Source organism: Scardinius erythrophthalmus (assembly GCF_964197995.2).
Source record: "Scardinius erythrophthalmus genome assembly, chromosome: 5".
NCBI lineage: Eukaryota > Metazoa > Chordata > Actinopteri > Cypriniformes > Leuciscidae > Scardinius > Scardinius erythrophthalmus.
In genome coordinates, this window is record NC_138225.1 from 28544161 (window position 1) to 28565796 (window position 21636).

General features: G+C 39.8%; 1 long non-coding RNA gene across 1 annotated transcript; it reads right to left on the bottom strand.

Moving 5' to 3' along the window:
- Positions 1 to 18902: 18902 nt before the first annotated feature.
- Positions 18903 to 21313, bottom strand: LOC308691227. Its single transcript, XR_014030242.1, has 4 exons — positions 21283 to 21313; positions 20309 to 20341; positions 19595 to 19651; positions 18903 to 19482 (listed from the first exon to the last, which is right to left on the bottom strand). It is a non-coding gene; the product is annotated as an uncharacterized lncRNA (long non-coding RNA).
- Between the last annotated feature and the right edge of the window lie 323 nt (positions 21314 to 21636).

The window sequence follows — 21636 nt, forward strand, 5'->3', positions numbered from 1 at the left end:
GGAGAGAGAGTGATAGAGCCAATTCAATGTAAGGGGATTATTAGGAGGCCATGATTGGTAAGGGCCAATGTGTGGAATGTGGCCAGGGCACCGGGGTTACACCCCTACTCTTTACGAGAAATGCCATGGGATTTTTAATGACCACAGAGAGTCAGGACCTTGGTTTTACGTCTCATCCGAAGGACGGTGCTCTTTGACAGTATAGTGTCCCCATCACTACACTGGGGCGTTAGGACCCACACAGACCACAGGGTGAGCACCCCCTGCTGGCCTCACTAACACCTCTTCCAGCAGCAACCTGGTTTTTCTCAGGAGGTCTCCCATCCAGGTACTAACCAGGCTCAGCCCTGCTTAGCTTCAGTGGGCAACCAGTCTTGGGCTACAGGGTGATATGGCTGCTGGCAATCATGTAGTCAATCATGGTTATACTGTATAATCAGCCTTATATGAAACACAACATTTAAACTACACACACACAAGCACACATTTTAATTGCAAAATTATTTATTAGAGTGTGAAGAATCCAAATTTAAGAATATGTTTAAGATCTGCTGATCTTACTTCCTTACATAACATCACCTGAAAAACTAAGGTGAATTACACTGTATTGGGCATTCAAGGTGAACATGATGGCATCAATTTACTGATCAGAAGTCAGCTGTCTAAACATTGTAATAGTCTTTGATCTTCCAACTAAGAGTTGGACTGTGTGTGAATGTTACCTAGTCTAAGGTCTCGTGACCATTTGTTGTGTATACCATTTGGGGGGGGGGGGGGGTACCATTATCTCAGTTGGGGGCAATTGCCTCTATTGTCTTTAGATGATTAGATTTAGTGGTTACCTCTAAGGCTGTGGGTATGTTTAGCACCTTTAAGGACAGCCCACTAAAAGACCTATAAAGAAACCATGTAAAGTTTGTTAGCCAGAATGATTTGGGAAGAACTGCAGCCGCGTCAACGCGAAGTCCTCAATAAAGAATAACTTTGTTTGAACGTGATCCCCAACGTCTCCTGGTCTCTTGCTTCGACGAAGAAAAAGTTTTCAACAAGTGTATTCTACAAGATACAGTTGCATATTTCACATATCAATAGTTTTCATTTTAAATCCTGCATCACCAGATTTCATTTTCATTTGTGACAATTTCTCTAAACTTTATCACAGTACTACTATGGTATACAACAGTTCTATTCTTAACCTACAAACATAAAACTTTCCTAAATGATTCGTTTGCGTATCACCACCAGAGTTCATGTCACATATTCCAGCCAATTTTCAACATTTTAATCACTGTCCTAGAAACATATTTGACTCAACTTTGTTCATTTGCAATAATATGTTATGATTTGTTCACAAACAACAGGTCCAGACAGTTCACAATTAATGTAAATACACGGTCTTACAATGTCATTGCTTTATAACTGCTCTTTCAAATCATGTAGGAAAATTAACAGTCTTCATAAAGGTCAGTGATATTCTGACAGCTAGTAATCCTCAAATCGGCTTCTGCACTGTACAATTTAAAGGGATACTCCACTTTAAAATGAAAATTCTGTCATCATATACTCACCCTCATGTTGTTTCAATCCTGTATGAATTTCTTTCTTCTGCTGAACAGAATTGAAGATATTTAGAAGAATGTCAGTAACCAGACAGTTTCTGGTCTCATTGACTTCCATAGTAGGAAAAAAATATACAATGGAAGTTAAAGGAGCATTGCGTAGGTTCTAAAATTTCTAACGGTTACTGACACCAGTGGCCGTTAGAGGAACTGCAGCCAGTCTCATGCTCGTTCTCGGTGCGCACACGCGTCGCTCATAGAGCACGACCAAATCAACCAGGGTTGCCGTAGCAACCACTGACGGCTCATCGAGATTCACCAGCATAATGTTTGAGGTAAGAAAACACCATTTGAAAACACTACCGATTGCCGCTGCTTACTAATAATGGCTGCCGTGCCGTACGGATGTAAGCCCAAGTAGACAAGAACGCGCATGACATCACATTTTGTGAATTTTCGCGCCGATTCGGGCCCGACTCCTCCACACAGTTGAGCCTACAGCAGGCTGTTAGAGGCAACCGTGGTGGACAGTCAAGGTGTCATTCTTTTTATTACATCATGGTTGGCCCATACATGTACAAATTAAAACTCTATCTTAAAGATTTTTTTAAGTAAAAACCTCCACATAGCTCCTTTAATGGAAGTCTTTTAACAGTATTCATATATAACGCAAAAATCCCCTACAAGTTGTATGTGTGCTATTTAGTATGAAAGGGGCCATAATCGGTCTGATTTTGTATAGGACATGTATTGGCCTTATATGAAACACAGAAGGTAATTCTGGCCGATTTAAGTAAGGAAGATATATGGTTGCTGTATATGAACCATGCAGGTTTTTTTTCATATGGGAATCCAATTCATAGAATAAAATCATTGGTCAATCATATATAATAACAACAATTCAGAAATCGAGGAATTGTAGAAATATTTACCTAGATACCATTTTACAAGGCACACTGAGACATTTTAAATGATACCAAACAGTTACTAATTGTACATATTTAACATTGCATCGTTTTTTTGTGAGAGTTTCAGGTGAGGAGGGGGAGATGATGAGACTGTAAAAGTGAGGTGTGAGCTGCACTGTGTGGTGCGTCTCGGATGTTGCTGTTACATATGCAAGAGAGAGTTCAAATGTTAAAGGGGTCATGACATGGTTTTTTCTTTTCTTTTATTGTGTTCCCTTAGGTGCAATTATAGTATTACTATAGTTTTTTTGGACAAAAAAACGTTTAAAATTTAGTGATTTATGACCTTTTCCCACCCTGTTTCTCATGCTCTGATTCAAACAGTCTGTTTTGGGGGTGTTTCCCCTTTAAGAGTTCAGTGTTAACACCCACTGTTATGATTGGATAACGTCAGTGCCTATGCATCAGATGTTAACGCCCCATTTTCAAAACGTGCGGATTTTGCGGAGCTGTGTTTACCGTTACCATAGTAACGGGTGATGCGTGCGAGGCGATGGCGATTGCAATGATGTTTGAGTCGGAATCAGAGGAAATGAACCATCAACACAACTAAGGCCCCGTTTACACGTACATGGTTATTTTGAAAAACGGAGACATTTCCCTTCGTTTGCGCCCTTCGTTTACACGCAAATGGAGGATTCGCCAATGAAACCGATTCTTTCTAAAAACTCTGGACAGAGTGGAGATTTTAAAAAAATCTTTGTTTGCACGTTTGCATGTAAACAGAGAAAACCGGAGTTTTAGGTAGCGACGTCACAGAATGTGACTATTTTCGGGATTCTGATTGGCTAAGGTGGGCTTGAGCTTCTCGATACACTGCCACCTACAGGTTTGACATGCTCTTGACAGCATATACACAGGTTCGTGTGCACGATGTTATTTTTGAAAACGAAGAGGGGTGAAATGTCCGTTTATGAAAATAGCCACCCACGTGTAAACGTAGCCTAAGAATGCATCTGCCCGTCCACATAGAAAGTGTGAAACTATTTTGTCAGTTTAACAGCCTACATCTTTTAATAGCCTACGGGGCATGAACATGACGGTTATAAAACAATAAGTAGGCTAAAAACACATTGATTATTCAGAATGAATTAAACTGCAATTAACGTTTTAAAAAAAGTTTTAAGTTTTAAATAGCCTACATTACTTACAGTTTGCGTCGTTGTTGTGTAGCCCAGAATAGTCCACATGGCCTTATCTTGTACAAAGGTTTTTGTACAATACAATACAGTACAATACGACGAAGTCATGGGATTTCATGTGTTGCGTGATATCTCTGCGCCCAAGTAGCAGTGCTTCACCTAAGTAGCTGTGCTTCGCCTGTGCTTCACCCTAATATATTCCCAAGTCAATATCTGCCTAGGAAATCACCTAATGTTAATCTGCATCGCTATTTGTACTCGTTGTGAATACGCAGGCCACAAGAAGTAATTACGTGGGGTTTTTTTTTTTTTATCACTTTTACTCAGGACATGCTAGCTGGCAACAAAGGATTCCATTCATTGTGCTAAGCTAAGCTAGCGCCGACCCTGTCAAACTAAATCAATGCATGCACTGAGACAAAAATGCATTTACCCACCAATCTAAATGTATGAAAGAATGTGAATAAGCCCTATTTCAAAAAAGTGTTCCTTTAAAGCATCTACTATTACATGAAGAAACTTTAACATCAATGAAAAACCTTTACAGTGTACAAAATGTTCTTTATAGTAGAAAGGGTTAAAATTTGTTATTTTAAGAACTGTTCACTGATAGGTTCTTTGGGGAACCCAAAAGTGGTTCTTCTATGGTAATGCTCAAAGTTTCTCAGGACGTGGATGCAACTCAGTTACCTGAGAAGGGGAATGAGAAGCTGCGTTTAAGTTTTGATGCTATGGGGAACACCCTCAGTGTGACCCGTGTCTGAGGCATGTGTAAACACATTCCAAATTCGTTGGCCGAGGGCAGTTCAAGACGTCCCACACGAAGTGCATATAAAAGGGCGCCTGCGTTACATGTCATCAGCTCTTTTGAATGATGGAGATGTGCAGGCATGGCCAAAGCATGGCAACGAGACAAAGCATCTCATTTCCCTTCTAAGGGAACCGGAGACGTTCCCTTTCAAGGTGGAACTTCGAGGCTGCATCTTGATGTTGACGCTTTGAGGAATGCAATACCCACTACGTTATGCTGAAGAAATGTCTTTTGAGAAATTACTTTTTTACTTTTACTTCACTACATTCCAAAGCATAAAATTGTACTCCACTACATTTCATAAGACATATCGTTATTCATTATTTTAAGATGAAGAAATCAAAAGAAAAGTCCTTAACAAAAATATGTATAAGTAGAATACAATGAATATTAAACAAAAGAAACATCACAATAACATAAAACCATGGCATGGCAAACGTGGACATGATGCTTACCAACAGTGGTAACAGGAAACAATACTTGACAAGGAACAAGGCAAACATGAGGGTTTAAATACACAAGGACTAATGACAAGACAAGGGACACCTGTGAACAATGAACCAATGAACCAATGACAACATGACAACACAGAACACATGACTAGAACACGGGATCACATGACAGACATGAAACAGGAACATGAAACATAACCAAACCGTGACTAGTACTGTGCATTTACCATGCGTTAACTAGGCATGTGCTGGTATCAAATTTTCATGCTGCGATTAATTGATTGAGCTTTTATCACGGTATACGGTATTATCACAATATTTTAATTTCTCAAGAGAAACGGATGGATTGGGGGGATGTAGAAAAACAACAACTTGCATCACAATAGGTGTAATTGTCAAAACATTTGGTAACTAAAAGAATTTTACACAATTTTCACGATTTCAATTCAATTCTTGGGATTTGATTTCAATCTTGATTCAAACCCTTTGGATAAATATTAGGTAGGCCATTTAATGACCAACATTAAATACATACCAGGAGTATTTTGCTGGCACAGTGCCTCAGCTGTCGCAAATGCAGTGGGGAGTTTGGGCAGAGGGATGAGTCGGCAGGATTTGGAAAAACGATCTATGACTGTGAGGATGGTGGTATTGCCTTGAGACTTAGGAAGATCAGTAATGAAGTCGATTGCAATATGCGACCAGGGACATTGAGGGATGGGTAAGGGTTGAATAAGACCAGCAGGTAGTTGACGTGGTGTTTTGGAGGTATTGTATACTATACAATTGTTGACGAATTGGATGGTGTCTGCAGATTTTGTGGACCACCAGAATCGATTTCTAAGAAGGTGAAGAGTGGCTGTAATACCTGGATGCCCGGAACTGAGAGTTGCATGAACTTGGTGTAGAAGCTTGGTGCATAGGGGTGCAGGGACAAAAGTGCGGTCATGAGGGCATTCCGAAGGTGGAGGACTCTGGACATTGATTTGAGTGATCTCGGTCAGGTTATCCCACTGGACAAGTGCAAAGAGCAGTTTCTCAGGGATAATATTTTCCTCAGACTTGGGAACATTAGTTTCCTTGTCTGTCGAGACAAGGCGTCGGCTTTCGTATTCTTGGATCCGGGTCGGTATGTGACTATGAAGTGAAACCTGGTGAAGAACAGGGACCATCTTGCCTGTCTAGGGTTCAGGCGTTTGGCTGAGCGCAAGTACTCAAGATTTTTGTGATCTGTGAGGATTGTGAAAGGGTGTTGTGCTCCCTCTAGCCAGTGGCACCATTCATCCAGCACGGCCTTCATTGCTAGCAGTTCCCGGTTGCCCACATCGTAGTTTTGTTCAGCAGGGGATAATTTTCTCGAATAGAAGGCACAGGGAAAAATTTTGGCTGGGGTTCTGTGACGTTGAGAAAGTACACCCCCGATGCCTGTGCTTGAAGCATCAACCTCCACTATGAACGGGAGATTTGGGTCTGGATGATGGAGAATTGGAGCAGATGTGAATCGTGCTTTGAGATCTTGGAATGCCTGCAGGGCTTTGGTTGACCAGATGAGGTGAGAGGATGAGCGTTTAGTTATGGTAGTTAAGGGAGCGGCGATAGCGCTGAATTTCTTTGTAAACCACCTGTAGAAATTGGCTAACCCCAGGAATCGTTGTAGTTCCTTCACTGTGCGTGTTTGAGGCCATTCCAAGACTGCCTTGACCTTGCACTCGTCCATAGCTACCCCCTCTTGGTTGATGATGTATCCTAGAAATGAAGTGGAAGTTTGGTGAAACTCACATTTCTCGGCTTTGGCATAGAGTTGATACTGGATCAGACGTAGGAGGACGGATCTTACGTGCTGGATGTGTTCATTTAGGGAGTCTGAGTAGATTAAAATATCATCGATGTATACAATGACGCAGCGATCAAGCATATCACGAAAGACGTTGTTAATGAATGATTGGAACACGGAAGGACTGTTTGCCAATCCGAACAGCATAACCAAGTACTCGTAGTGGCCTGTAGAGGTAGAGAATGTGGTTTTCCATTTGTCACCCTCCTTAATGCGGATTAGATTGTATGCGCTATAAGTATTTAGCCTGCCTGAGTTGTTAGAGGGCCGCTGGTACCAAAAGGTAGTGGGTATTGGAACTTGATGGTAATGTCGCTGAGGCCGTGATAATCAATGCAAGGTCTGAGACTGCCATCTTTTTTCTTTACAAAGAAGAATATGGATGCCGTGGGTGATGTTGAGGTTTTGATGAAGCCTTTAGCTAGTTCCTCCTCGATTCCTCCTTCATGGCATTAGATTCAGGCTGAGACAGAGGGAAAATTCTGCCTTTGGGGGGAGTTGCGCCAGGTAATAAGTCAATGGAACAGTCACTGGATCGGTGGGGAGGTAGATTAGATGCCTTGGTTCTGCTGAAGGCAATGGCCAGGTCTGAATATTCTATAGGTAGATCGGAGGTGTCGGTGTCCAATTCCTTGACAGTGATTGTGTGTACTGACAAAGGGGAGACTTGACTCAAACATTGATCATGACAAATTGTGTCCAACTGAACGATCTGTCCTTCTTTCCAGGAGATTTGCAGGTTGTGTCTGCGTAACCATGGCAAGCCGAGGATTACCGGGTTGTTAGGTGAGTGAATGACACAGAATCTAATGATTTCCTTGTGAAGTATTCCCGCTTGCATGTGGACCTCCTCTGTGATGTGTGTGACTTTTCCTTCTCCTATGGGGCGACTATCTAGCGCCTCCACTGCCAAATGAGAATTGCACAACGTTAGTGTATGTTGTTGTGCAAACACATAAGACATGAAATTACCGGCTGCCCCCGAGTCTAACAGAGCAGAGGTGGATATCATCTTGCCATTGATAGATATTTTCACAGGTATTTTGAGATGAAGGATAACTACTTTGAGTTTGGGGACTCACCAATTTGGAGCTGTACGGGGCTGGCCGGATCGGGCATGATGTCTTGAGATGACCAGCTTGACCACAGTACATGCATAGATGATGTTGCATTCGTCGTTCTTGTTCTTTGGGAGTTAGATGAGTGTAGCCAAGTTGCATGGGTTCTGAATTGGAGACGGCAGGTGCATTGAATAACTGTGTGCGAGCAGGGCGTTGCGATCGGATCAGATTATCGATCTGGATTGTCAGCTCGATGAATTCGTTTAGTGTTCTTCCCTCGTCGCGACAGGCTGACTCAGCTTGAAGTTTGTGACTCAGTCCCCTCCTGAACAATACTTTTAACGTGTCCTCTACCCACTCCGTTTGAGCAGCGAGAGTGTGAAAAGTCAAGGCATATTCCGCTGCAGTGGCTTTCACCTGACAGAGTGAGTAGCTGATCACCCGCACTCTTACCTCCAGCAGGGTGTTCGAAGACCTCTCTGAAGCGTTGTAGAAATATGTTAAAGGAAGGGAATGTTGATCCATTCTCTTTTCAATTCTGCTTGAGTCTGTAGGATACAAAGTGGGCTGTTGATTGACAAAAAGGGAGCACTGTAACAGAAATCCCTTACACTTAGCTGGGCTTCCGTTACATTTTTCTGGAAACGCTAATCGTGGGTTTACGGAGGAGGCCAAACTGGTTATGGGGTTTTCTGGAGCGGTAATTGGAGCTGGAGGTGTCTCGGTTGGTGTTAGACTAAGGTTCTGTAGTGCATTGACGAGCTTCTCTGTTAGTGAAGTTAGTCGATAGAGCTGATGTTGGTGTATGGCGAGCTGGTTGGCTTGTGCAGACAATTCTGATGACAACTGCATAATGGCTGCTGGATCGCTGTGTGATGAAGTCTTTAATGACGGGTCTACAGGAGTAGGTTTCCATCTGCAGTTTTCTTGAAAACCAGAGTTATGCAGTAAAGGTGCAATCTACAGCAATGATAATAGTGAGGACGAGACAAAAGTGTAAACAGAAACAGGCAGTAGTCCGGGCAGGCAGCAAACATACAGAGTCCAAAGGCAAGCAGAGTTCAGGGCAGGTAGCAAACAGATAGAATCCAAATGGCAGGGTCAAGACAGGCGGCAAAGAATCAAATACGGGTATAACAATCCACAATAATAAATGCTCGGAAAAGATCACAGAGGCAAATCAAGACTTTTGTGTGTGTGATGAAATGCAGGTGATAGTGCAATCAGTCCCAGGAATGAGGGCCTATGGGAAATTAAGTCCAAATGAGAAAGTCAGTATTCGGGTGATGGTTCCCTCTGGTGGTGCGAAGGAGGCGGTGCGGAGGCCTCACTTTGTAACTTTGTTTTTTTATTGTTTGTAAACCCACATTACATATTATGCATCTGCATCCACTAATCTTCCATACAGACTAGAGCTGGCTATTTGACAAATCAAAATCATTCATAATTATTCTGAGCAATAGGATTATATAAAATATATAAGGCCTAAAAAAAAAATTTGTTTGGTTCCGGTTTCCGACCGACCCTGTCAATTTATGTGCGACCCAAATTTATTTTATGAGACTGGGGAAGAACGGTCTTTCACACATCGTTAATTAAATTACAGTTTCCTTTAAATGCTGTTTTACACTTAAGTAATCCGTTAAAAACCATTAAGTATTGCATCAAAACCCTTTAACTGTCAATTCCTAAAGTGAGCTATAACTTAAGGTTTGGAAATCGTAACATTAAGAGAAACACGGGGGGGAGGGGGGGGGAGTCAACAATATATCGCGGAACAGAGAGGGCACCGACAACATGCTGACAGAGTGACAGACAGGACATAGTTAACATTACCAACTTACTTTTAATATGAAACAAAGTCTCATTTGGTTATTTCACCTTTCAAATGTGGTCATTTTTTAAAGAAATGTAAACAATAAATACCGTTTTGAGGCTCTTGAATGTGTCGAACAGATCGCTGTAAGTTAGATCATCAGTTAAAACTAACTGATCGTCTCTTGCTTCTAGTTAATTTATAGCATCAAAATCAAATAAACCACATAAATGAACATAACAAAGAATGTTGTTTGACTACAAAAAGATGTCTGTACACTCCGTTTTTCAAGTTCAAATCCTCCATGTTAATCTACTATGAGATCGCCTGTCAAACTCCCGCGAAGGCTTTTTGTGTGTGCGTGTGTGTGTGCGTTTTGCGTGTCTATGGCAACAACAGACTTTAAACGGGAATACAGAATCACTGTCGTAAAAGTTTGATTCGCCCGCGTAAATTAGTAATATCAAATACAGTAGCGTAACTTTAGCCTAGTCCATATCAACATATTATTCTTTCTTTTGCAATGATGGACATGTGTAACGTGATAATTATTTGCCCATGCAACACTAGCATGTCAACCAAAATTGTAAAATTGGGTTTAAAAACATTTGAAACCGTGCTTCAAGAAGTCAAAAAATGCTCTTGTAGATTCGTATCAGCTGCCGGCAAAGTCGACAGAGCTGAGAAATGGACAGACCTAGCAAGCGATGTGGTGTCGAGTGTCGACACCAACTCACCAGCTTGGTTCGGTTGTCAGTGGTGTGACGTCCTTATTTCAGTTCAGGTATTTAGTGAGCAGAGTCAATGGCTGCCATAAGTTTCCTTAAGTTCAACGGTTTGAATTGTTACATTTTATTTTGAAGATTTTCTGAGAAGATTTGTATTGAGGTTAATACTATTAAAGATATTAGATGAAACATTGCTTGAGATGTCTGGTTTTTAGTAGAAAAAAGTACCGTACACACATTTAAAATCAGCGCGCGTGTGTGTGTGCGTGTAAAACTGCCACTGGAGGAAAATAAATAAATAAATAAAATAAAATAAAAATCCCTACCGACCCATGACCTCAACTGACAACCAACCGGAACCAAACTTTTTTTTTTTTTAGGCCTAATCTAAAATTAAATTAAGTAGCCTATAAATTTTTTTACAAAATAAACATTCATCAATCAGTACTTTTTACTTAAGTACATTAAAAATCAAGTACTTTTGTACTTTCACTCAAGTAAAATTGAAAAGGAGTACTAAATACTTCTACTGGAGTAATATTTTTATTATGCATATCTGTGCTTTTACTCAAGTTCTTGATTTGTGTACTTCGTTCACCACTGTGCTTCGATATGCTTTGCTAGCACCTCTGCAAGTATTACCTGAGAAGCTTTTAGGGAGCAGCCTACCAAAGCTAGCATGCAGGGTGCTGAAAACCTCAGTAGTCAGTACCTCCAGCCTGAGAGTACTGAGAAATCAATGGATGAGGAGTCGACAGCTACTGCTATCATACAGTCCATCTCTACTCTCCCCATGTGCCCATGCTACAACCTTCAGAATTGCTACCCATCCAAGGGTAATCATATGTCCCTACCACAGAAAGTCATCAGGCAGGGAGGCAAACGAGAGAATGGGACACATTGCAGTTTGCCCAAAATAACTCTCATTAACCAGGCTCCATTCCCCAAGGAAATCACAGGGGAGCTTTCATACTACTGAAAACCCCAATAAATAATTGGGGAGAGTGGTAAATAAGAGAATAGAACACTTATGCACTTATACACTTATGCTAACCCTAATCCTCCCATAACTCTCCCATTTACCATTTATCAACCCTAACTTAATTGAAGGCACTCTCCAGAGATCTGTTATAATCTTTCAAAAACAATAGCCTGCTCTATCTCCAAGCCTAAATATCACGAGTCAACAAGGCAGTGTAATAAGTTCAACACCTCCCTCAGGAGGGGGCCACGAATGATGATTTGGGTTTGTATCCCCACATTCTATAAATCTGCCCATCCTCAGCCGATATGCTAAAGGGGAACTGATGAGAAATGGTAACATCTCTTTTCTCTTTTTCACCACATTGGTTTCATCAATCCCTAACTGTGCGCTCACACCGGACGCGAATAGCGCGTCAAATTAGCGCCTGCCGCATCTTGTTATACGCTTGACCACTTTGTGTGCATTCGAGCATCAAGAGCGAAATTGACGCGCGTAAAATCAAAAGTTTGAAGTGAAATTTACGCGCATCAGAGGTGAAAGTTTCGAAACCTTTTGGCGGCCATCTTTTTTTCAATGTTTATCGAGCATTAGCATTAATCGAGAGAGTCACCGCTTGTATATGCTCTGGAGAGCAGAAACAGCTGCGTAAGGGACATCGTTGCTGTACTCGGGTCCACCAAACCCTCCGGAGGGTTTCAGGAGTTTCACAATTTGCTCCAGGAGGTAGGTTTGGTGGACCTAACGGTGAGGACGCTGACGAGGACAGCGTAGGCCGTATAAGCCTCGGCCTCAAGTGGTGGTCGCTGCCTGACGAGCCCGCACTGTACAGCCCGGCGCGAGGTTCACCCTCGCCCGCACCCACCTAATCTGTCATTTATTTTTGTTTTGATAATAAATGGAGCCAGCCTCCAAAAGTAAAACCTGTCCTGTGATTTTTTTTTTACGTTTTTATACACTAAATTGTGTTTGTTGTCTTTACATTAGATTAATAAAGTTTCAAATAATCTAGAATAGATATGGAATAAATAGCATTCAATAAAAAAATGAGTATTTCTCATATTGAAATCGAGTTTTTATGTGAAAGATTTGCTTTGTTGTGCATTTTAGTCATATTACAAAATAATTTATTGAGGCCAAACATAAAATAACATTATAAACTGTCAGTTCACCACGTGACAGCAGCAAGCAGGCTCCTGATTGGTTAACGTGGCGCGAATTGATGCAGAAGTTCAGATTTTTCAACTCGGGCGGCAGACGCGAATTCGCGTCAAACGCCTGAATGCACAAAAAGCACTAATAAAATCTTTTGTGCGTGACGCGCTTAACGCGGCAGACGCTCAATTCGCGCCATTCGCGAATTTGGCGAATTCTACCGCACCGCGCTAAACGCCTCAATTCGCGCCGCAGGAATTTTTTACGTGCGTAACGTGTCTTTGCATTGACTTAACATTGAAATCACTCGCGTCTGACGCGCTATTCGCGTCCGGTGTGAACCCACCATAAGACTTGTGGTCAGCTGCTTAATGGAGGGAGGAGTTCCGAAAAGATTGGATCATTCTTTAATCCCTTCTTCAATATTATTTTTACCAGCCAGCTATAATGGAGGAAAGATAATAAACAAAAATCACCACGGCTGCTCTTCTGCAAACAGTTTGCCAGATACCACCAGGTATACTGTACAAACATTATTTCTTAAATTATAGCTGCCGAAACCACCCTTCTTAGGTAAGTAGGCAGTTATCCTCAGCAGTGCTCACGTCAAGCATTGCCCTGGAACGCATCAGATAGTAGGTCACCTCATTTCATTCCGATACACGCCACTTTACATTATCAGTCCAGATTCTGAGCCTGATGTAAGTGCTTAACAACCTCTTGTGCCCCATTACTCTACTCAGAGGGGGGTGGGATGATCTGTTCTTTTTTTCAAGCCATCTTGCCATCTCCTCTTGGCATTGTGCCACCTCTGCTCCTTATTCCTTGTAGGAATTACTCCATGTCTCATTAATCCTTACTCCCTGTCTCCAGGAATTCCCCAACGATGGGTCAGAAGGTTTGGACATTTTAGGAGACAGCTGAACTGCTGGGTTTAGACTCTTGCCCCTCATCTCTCGAGAAGAGGGCCAAGCGTGAGTGGAGTTTTCTAACAGAGAGCTTGTCACAGTGAGCACATCCAGCTCCCTCGAGAGCTGAAAGCGCGTGCTCCGCTTCCAAACAGATAACACAGAGCTTTTGGGTGTCCTCAGGTGTCCCCAAGGACATTGAGGCACTCACTTCCTGAAACAATTGCTTCTGCTCTCCATTGTTTTCGTCTCGCTACACACAAACAAACCCTGAAGACAAAAAAGCTGATGACAAGTAACACAGGCACCCTTTTTATGTACGGGCTTCATGGACTGCCGTCTGCCAATCCATTTGGCGTGTTGGCATGTGCTTCAGACACCGGTCACGCTAAGGGCATTCCCCATAGCGTCAACACCAAGATGCACCATCAAAGTTCCAACAATTTCCCGCCATTGACAGAATTTTCCGGCTTTCCATGTTTTTACTTTTGTATGGTAGGGGTGCTATTATGCAACTTATGAAAGAGTAGAGAATCTCTAGATAAATTGCATGGATTGCAATTTTCTCTGTTTTTTGTTCAAAAGTTGCTTTTTTATGAAACATACCCACCATAAAGTGTTGATTAAAAAAAAAGCTTGATGCTAGAATACGTTTTTTTGTTTTTGTTTTAAAGCATATAATATTTTCTGGGGACCATGAAAATTTTGTGAAAATTAGCAAAAATGCTGGTGGTGGCTGGCAACTTAAAGAGAGTTAATATCACCATACAGACCATGCACAAAGAACTGTATGAAGAGGATTTTAATTGCCAGCTGGTGCTCCCCAACACTTTTCCCCCACAATCATGGAACAACTCAATGATTGTACAAAAGAATGAAATACAACTAAACAAAACTATGCCTTTGAGATGGCAAAATGGCAATTAGTGCTTTGCTCCGATGTACATACATTTAAGGTGGGCTGTGTCTCACCCTGTGGGGTTTCCTTTGTAAGGAATTTGTACAAATATTGAACTAATACTCTGAGGTCAATGTGGTATAGACAGGGGACATGTGAGTCTACTTACGCAGTTTGTGGTCACTCTCAGATGGCTGGCAGAAGAAATGTTGTTTTTTTCCTGTCTGGAATACCTGATCAGCTCTAAGTGGTGCAATTATATCTCATTAATCCATACAATTAATCCCCTTATATTGCTCATTTCCCTGCTCATGTCTTAAATGATTTACTGGATGGAAGATTGTTTATTCAGGTTTTAGCCATGCTTGGCTTAGCACGTCAAGAGAAAAGCGCTTGTAAGGGAGATCAAGTGAGAAACCTGGCTGTGTTTTAGCAGACTTCCAACATTTAGAACCTCAGCCAGACTTCCCAATTAACGAAACACTTGAAATGAACTGAAGTGAATTGCATTGTGATTTATGACAGAAAATAAACAGTCTCTAGATAGTCTTTAACGTTAAAGGGTAACTAAACCCTAAAACAACTTTTTTTTAGTAAATGATTTGTAAGACTGGGGCTTTATTAGTGCTGTTCATTGATTCAAGTAAATTTTTTGACATTTGGGTATAAAGTGTTTTAATTCTACAATAAATGGTGTACGTCTGAGTGCTGCCCTCTTCAGGTTGAACGGTGGCTACTGCAGTTGAATTTTCCTATTGGAAGTTGTGGTGCCGCGTGACGTAAGCAGGCACCAGCTCACTAGGCCCTTGGTACGAGCTCACCACGCCCTTGGCATAGGCTCAGCCCCTGGTATAAAAACATCTTGTTCCGTCAAAACCACTGTAGCGAGTCAGTAGTTGGAATTGCGAGTATTGAAAACGATCAGGACAGCGTATATTTGCATCTAGTTAGCATAGCATTTATATAGTTATTTAGCTTCTCCAAACAGCTCGCGCTGAACAGCGGTTTGATCTGAGTGAGCATATATTTTAATCACAATTCCTTCCTATTAGGCTAAAGTTAACCCTCATGGGGTCGACAAATGTGCCGGCACGTTTCGCTGGATTTTTTTACATATCAGCAAAATAGACATAAAGGTACACTGTGTAGGAATTTCTCCCATCTAGCGGTGAAATTGTATTGCAACTTGCAACTTCAGCGTCCCTTTCAAAGTCTTTCTCCTTCATTAGCTCTTTCCACCTGGGAAAAGCTATCCCCATATTTACCCTAATTTTTTTAATTCGCCGGTCAACTTTCCCTTTTAAATATTTTTTTTTGCTTTTTGGCAACGAGGATTCCTTCTCCTGTGGCTCAGCATTAGTATAATCCTGCATTATGAAGTACCATGCAGTGTAGCCTTTCCAATTGTCAAATTGAAAAGCGCCTCTAACATATCTCCTTGTCCATTTCAGCTGGTTTCAGTCACGTGACGCTGGGTCTGAATGAAGTCGCGTTGTGGATACGCATTGAGGTAGGCTAGTGCTTTTTGTCCCTCTCTGCTATTATAGTTTTTCAAAATGGGGGATTGTTTGTTGCAATCGTGCAGCGAGCTAACAACAAACGCTTTTATATCTGATCTTTGACCCTCTGGTTCTGATTGTGTTAAAGCAGGATGGCTCCCAGGCCAGAGACTCTGGCACCTGTACGCAATCAAAAGGGAATTTGAGGTTGGCATAGTTTAGCTTCAGGGCAGAAAGTAGTGCCTATTTTTGTCAATCGAATGAATATTTCTATTCCTTCCTATTGAAAGGTCATTTGGACAAAAAAGCTCACAAGTGTTGCGACAATAACGTTTAGTCTACTCTAAGCCAATATAATAATTAATTTTACAATGTTTTAAAATCAAAGTTGTTGAATTTCAAAGAAAAACCTCTGATTTGCAAATAAATGTCTTTCCAAGTAGCCCTTGTAAAAAATGCTGCAGTATGCTTAAAAGTAAAGATTAAACTGCTGTCAAAAGGAAAAACTGAAATCTGAACTGACATATTTGGCCTAAAGGGATCCATGTGCCAGTTAATGGGCGGCTAATCTTGGGAGCCAATGGGCAGACTCTCAGATATCAGGCTGGGTGTCTGAACTATCATTTTACTACTCTAGAGATCCTTTTCGATATAAGAGGATTTGACTTTTGCGTGTGGACCGTGATGGACTGGCTGGAAAAATCTGGGCCACACATCCCTGTGGAAATAAGATGATAGTCAGATTTGCCTATACAAATACACCTGTTATGGTTTTTCTGGAATTCTGTTTTAACTGAACTGTCAAGCTGTACTGAAAATGGAAAGATATTGGCCAGCGTGTTCTAAATACGCACACCTCCATGAACAAATACATTAGGCTTAAATGTTTTCATTACTACACAACTTCAGCAAACTAAAAAGCTATAGATTGCGGTTAAACTTTGAGGAAGCCCTGTAATATTTTGGTGTCTGTTCAGAACACAATGTTAGAATTATGCCTCTTCAGAGAGAGAATGATGATGTTTTAAATTTGTCTTGCAATTTGTGCAAATTAACCTCAAACCTGAAAAAATAAGAATAAACAGTACTAAGATTTGATTGACATGACACTAAATTAATTGTCTTATTTAATATTTAAAACAGTAAATGTCTTATTTAATATTTAACAGCAAATTTGACGTCCCTCTTCTTTGTATGACAAATTGGCACTCAGCTTAGACAGGTAAGCAAACAAACAAACAAATAAACAACACTGTAAAAAATGAGTCGTTGGATCAAAGTAAAAAAATTACGTCAACTTGTTACACGTAATCGGTTTACTTTAGCTCAACTTAAAAAAAATAATTTACACAAATCACATTTCTATAGTCAGTTGAAAGTAAAAATACTATTTCAACCAAAGAGATTTGTTTAATTAGCAATAAATTATAAAATATTACTTGGATTAACTTAATTTTTAAACCTTTTATATATTAATTTTATCATATTTTACTATTATTATCAAAATAAATACAAAACAAAATTACAAACATGAAATATCACCGAATTTTTTCTGAAAAAATAAGCCTTTTACACTCTGGAATCAAACATTTAACTGTTTATTTAGTGCAATCTTCCAACAAACTCACAGAAACCAAAATTTCCACTTGTTCTAAAAACATTTGAGGAAGAATTCATTTGATTTACAAAAGTCAATACTGAAACCGTTTTAGTGCATGACTTAATACATTAAAAAAATACATTCAATAATAAAACTGTCAACAATATCATTTTGTACCAAAAAAAAAAAAGAAATACATCAATAAATGTATACATCAATTCCATTTGCTACAGTAAAATTGTCACTCAACATTTCAGATTATCTTGCATTAAATTTAGGATTGTAACAGAAAACATTGAAAAGCCCTTAATATGGCATTGCTAAATCATCCAGTGTAACATCAATTCATTGAAAAAAAAACATTGAAACAAATCACCATTGAAAGCTCCTTAAAAGACACGACATGCAGGAACATTTAAAGGGTTAGTTCACCAAATTAAAATATTATTGATGAAATCTGAGAGCTGTCTCACTCCTTCATAGGTTGATAGGTAATTTCATTCTGCCGGCCAAGACAAGTTAGTAAAGACATTGTTAAAATAGTCCAAGTGAAGTGGCTTAACCTTTAGTTTATCAAGCGACAAGAATACTTTTTGTGCACAAAAAACAAACAAAAATTACGACTTTATTCAACTATTAATTTTCTTCAGTTTGGGTCTGAGTGAGTTCACGAGAGCGCCATGACACATGAGTGAGAAATGAGAAGATGACACTCCTGATTATTTGATGGGAAAGGGTGAAAGGTAAGCCATTCATTTAGCGGCATTGGCAAGGCACTTATACGTTTTCTCGTTGGTTTCTCACGATTCGTACATCCAGTGAATGCACACTTTAGAACCATTTTAAAGGGATAGTTCACCCAAAAATGAAAATTCTGTCAGTAATTACTCACCCTCATGTTGTTCCAGGCCCGTAAGACTTTCGTTCATCTTCAGAGCACAAATTAAGATATTTTTGATGAAATCTGAGAGCTGGATCACTCCTCCATAGGCTTCTAAGGGACTGAAACTTGCCGGCCCAGAATAGTTATTAAAGACATCGTTAAAATAGTCCAAATGACTACAGTGGCTCAACCATATGTTTATCAAGCGACGAGAATACTTTTTGTGCGCAAAAAACAAACAAAACTAACGACTTTATTCCACTATTCATTATGTTCTCCGTGGGCCTGAGTGTCTTTACTTAGTAAAACTGCGCAGCGCGTCTGTGTTGCACGTCGCACGCATCACACACATGATCAGCGTCGGCCAATAGTGAGCCTATGTGGTGACGTGCAACACAGACGCGCTGCGCAGTTTTACTAAGTAAAGACACTCAGGCCCACGGAGAACATAATGAATAGTGGAATAAAGTCGTTAGTTTTGTTTGTTTTTTGCGCACAAAAAGTATTCTCGTCGCTTGATAAACATATGGTTGAGCCACTGTAGTCATTTGGACTATTTTAACGATGTCTTTAATAACTATTCTGGGCCAGCAAGTTTCAGTCCCTTAAGAAGCCTATGGACGAGTGAGACAGCTCTCAGATTTCATCAAAAATATCTTAATTTGTGCTCCGAAGATGAACGAAAGTCTTACGGGGTTGGAACAACATGAGGGTGAGTAATTACTGACAGAATTTACATTTTTGGGTGAACTAACCCTTTAAATACTACATCGAGACCCATCTGCGACATCTTCTCAGTTCTTGCGCATGTGTCGTGTTACTCTCGTGAACACGTCAAGAAGATGAACGAAAGTCTTACGGGGTTGGAACAACATGAGGGTGAGTAAATATTGACAGAATTTTCATTTTTGGATGAACTAACCCTTTAAAATCCATTTGCATCTTCGCTATGTCCATGACAATTTTTTTTAAATATGCCTCAAAGGTATATTTAAGTACTTCAGGATACCTCAAGTTCTCAGTACGTGATTCCAAACATCATGGCACGAGCAGATGCAACCGAGGACAACTCATGTAAAACCTCAATACCATCAATGACAATGCTGATGTCCAGGGGAGTGCTTAGACCATCACTTTCACAGACCACAAGTCCAAGTTCTCTCTGTGCTTCAACTTTCTGGCCAATCTGAAAGACACACAAGCAAAAAAAAAAAAAAAAGAAACAATTCTTACTCCGAGAGCTAATTCATAAATTCAACTGCTCTTACCAGAGAGACCAAAAGAGACCAATTACTTACCGTTATCTTCTGACTGGACTACAATGACTCCAAACTGTTGTCTTTCAACATCTGTATCTTAAAAAAAAGACAAACACAGCAATCACCAACTTTCATAAAGAAAATTAAAATGCATGGATATGCTTTTGCACCTAAGAGCCAATCATTTTGCAAGTTTATAAATAATACATTAATTAAATAAATTGGTGTAATTTGAAGGTTTATCAATAATTATTTTCAAAGTTGCAAAGATGTCATGTCATACAAATGTATTTTGTGTAACGTATAATGTAATAGGTCATTGCGTGCATGCATGTTTAAAATTTTATGACGTAATCGGAACCTACTGCAGTGTGTTAAACCGTCAACAACGTAATTGATCAATCAAGAATTTACCATATATTTATTCTTTTAAGTTTATACAGTATGTATATATGAGGCTACTGTCACTTTAAGAATGGCAAATTTTGGCAAATGTTTAACACAACCAAATGTGTTAAAGTGAATGGCAAGGTAGACATTTTCAATTAAAATAAAATATCTGTGACCATTCAAACGCCATATGACACTAAAAAGAACTCAGTTCAGTGCTGTGCAATTTATTGATAAAGTGTACATTCTCTGATCCACTTTGAATTATTTGATAAAACAGTTGCATTAATCAGTTAACTGATCCTTATATGATTATAAATGTATGATAGAAACAAACTTAACATAATTTGTAAGATTACTCACCATATGTAATTTTGTGTCCACCATGAGGTAATCCTGCAGCAAAAGATGATGATGGTCAATAATAATTTTCTCCGTTGTCACGTGGCTTAAACAGAATGCAAACTTGTCATTTGATTTGAAGCATAATCATCATCACACCAACTTAACTGTTGCTTGACTAATTTTAAAGTATTAACCACTCTTACTACTTTATTTTTCTCATTCACCAATGTTTCTACATCAATCAAATGTCAGAAACTTTATGCAATCCACTCAATGAACGAAATGCAGATATATACGCAATGTATACAATCTCTACCGATAGTAACAATAATATATACTATTTTAGGGTTTTTCCTGGATCAAAATGAGTTGAAGGTGGTAAAATCTTGCTTGGAAAATAGGTATCTGAGCTTGGGCTGTCACGATTATTAAATTTGGTGGAGGAGTTGTTTTACTGCGACGCGCTGTTTGAATGCTGAATGGAGAATGATCAGCTGCAGCGGAGGGAAGACGAGTTTGCGTTAACTTTAATTTAACGATGTAAAATTGATTCTGTCCCTCACAACAAGATATGAAATGGCTTTACAACACTTAAATCAGTATATTAGGATGTGTAAAGGATTGCGTAACAAAGATATTTCTAATTATTTAATTATCGCGACAGGCCTAATCTGAGCCTGTCTGAGTTTTGAGGACAGCCGGATCGGGCACGACATTAGACGGAGGCGGTCGCCTTGTAATTCTCGATGCAGGAAAAACCCAAATAAATAATGTAATTAAAAGTCCACAAATTATCTAACTACTTAAGTATTTATTAATGGCTATCCATCGTTACTAGGCCTAACAGTTATAGCTACACTTGAAATATCAGATGACTCTGACCAAAATAAAACAGATATTCAACAAAACACATACATAATGCATTGAATTTTACTTTAATATTATAAAAATGCATATCAACGGCGATAAAACTTATTTTTAGGATTACTCACCAACTGTGGAAATTGCGTATCCTCAACGTCGTCATACAGCAAAACAAGATGGCGGCCGAACAGAAAATTCTCGACCCACGCTTGATGACGTCAGTAGTCACGTGGTTTGGACGTGGACGTAAAATTGTAATTTGATTTAAAGCAATTAGTTTAAATTATACCCAAAAATTTGTTTTTACTTCAAGACAACTAAACTCAATTACATTAGACCAACGATAAGCCAGAAAAGTGAATTTATTGAGTCAGATCAAGTATAAAAAGTTCTTTAAACTAATGACAAGCCATATGCACTTTTTTCAGTGAAACTTGTTTACTTGTTTGTTGACTTTTTTTCTTGTTTACATGAGATCATGA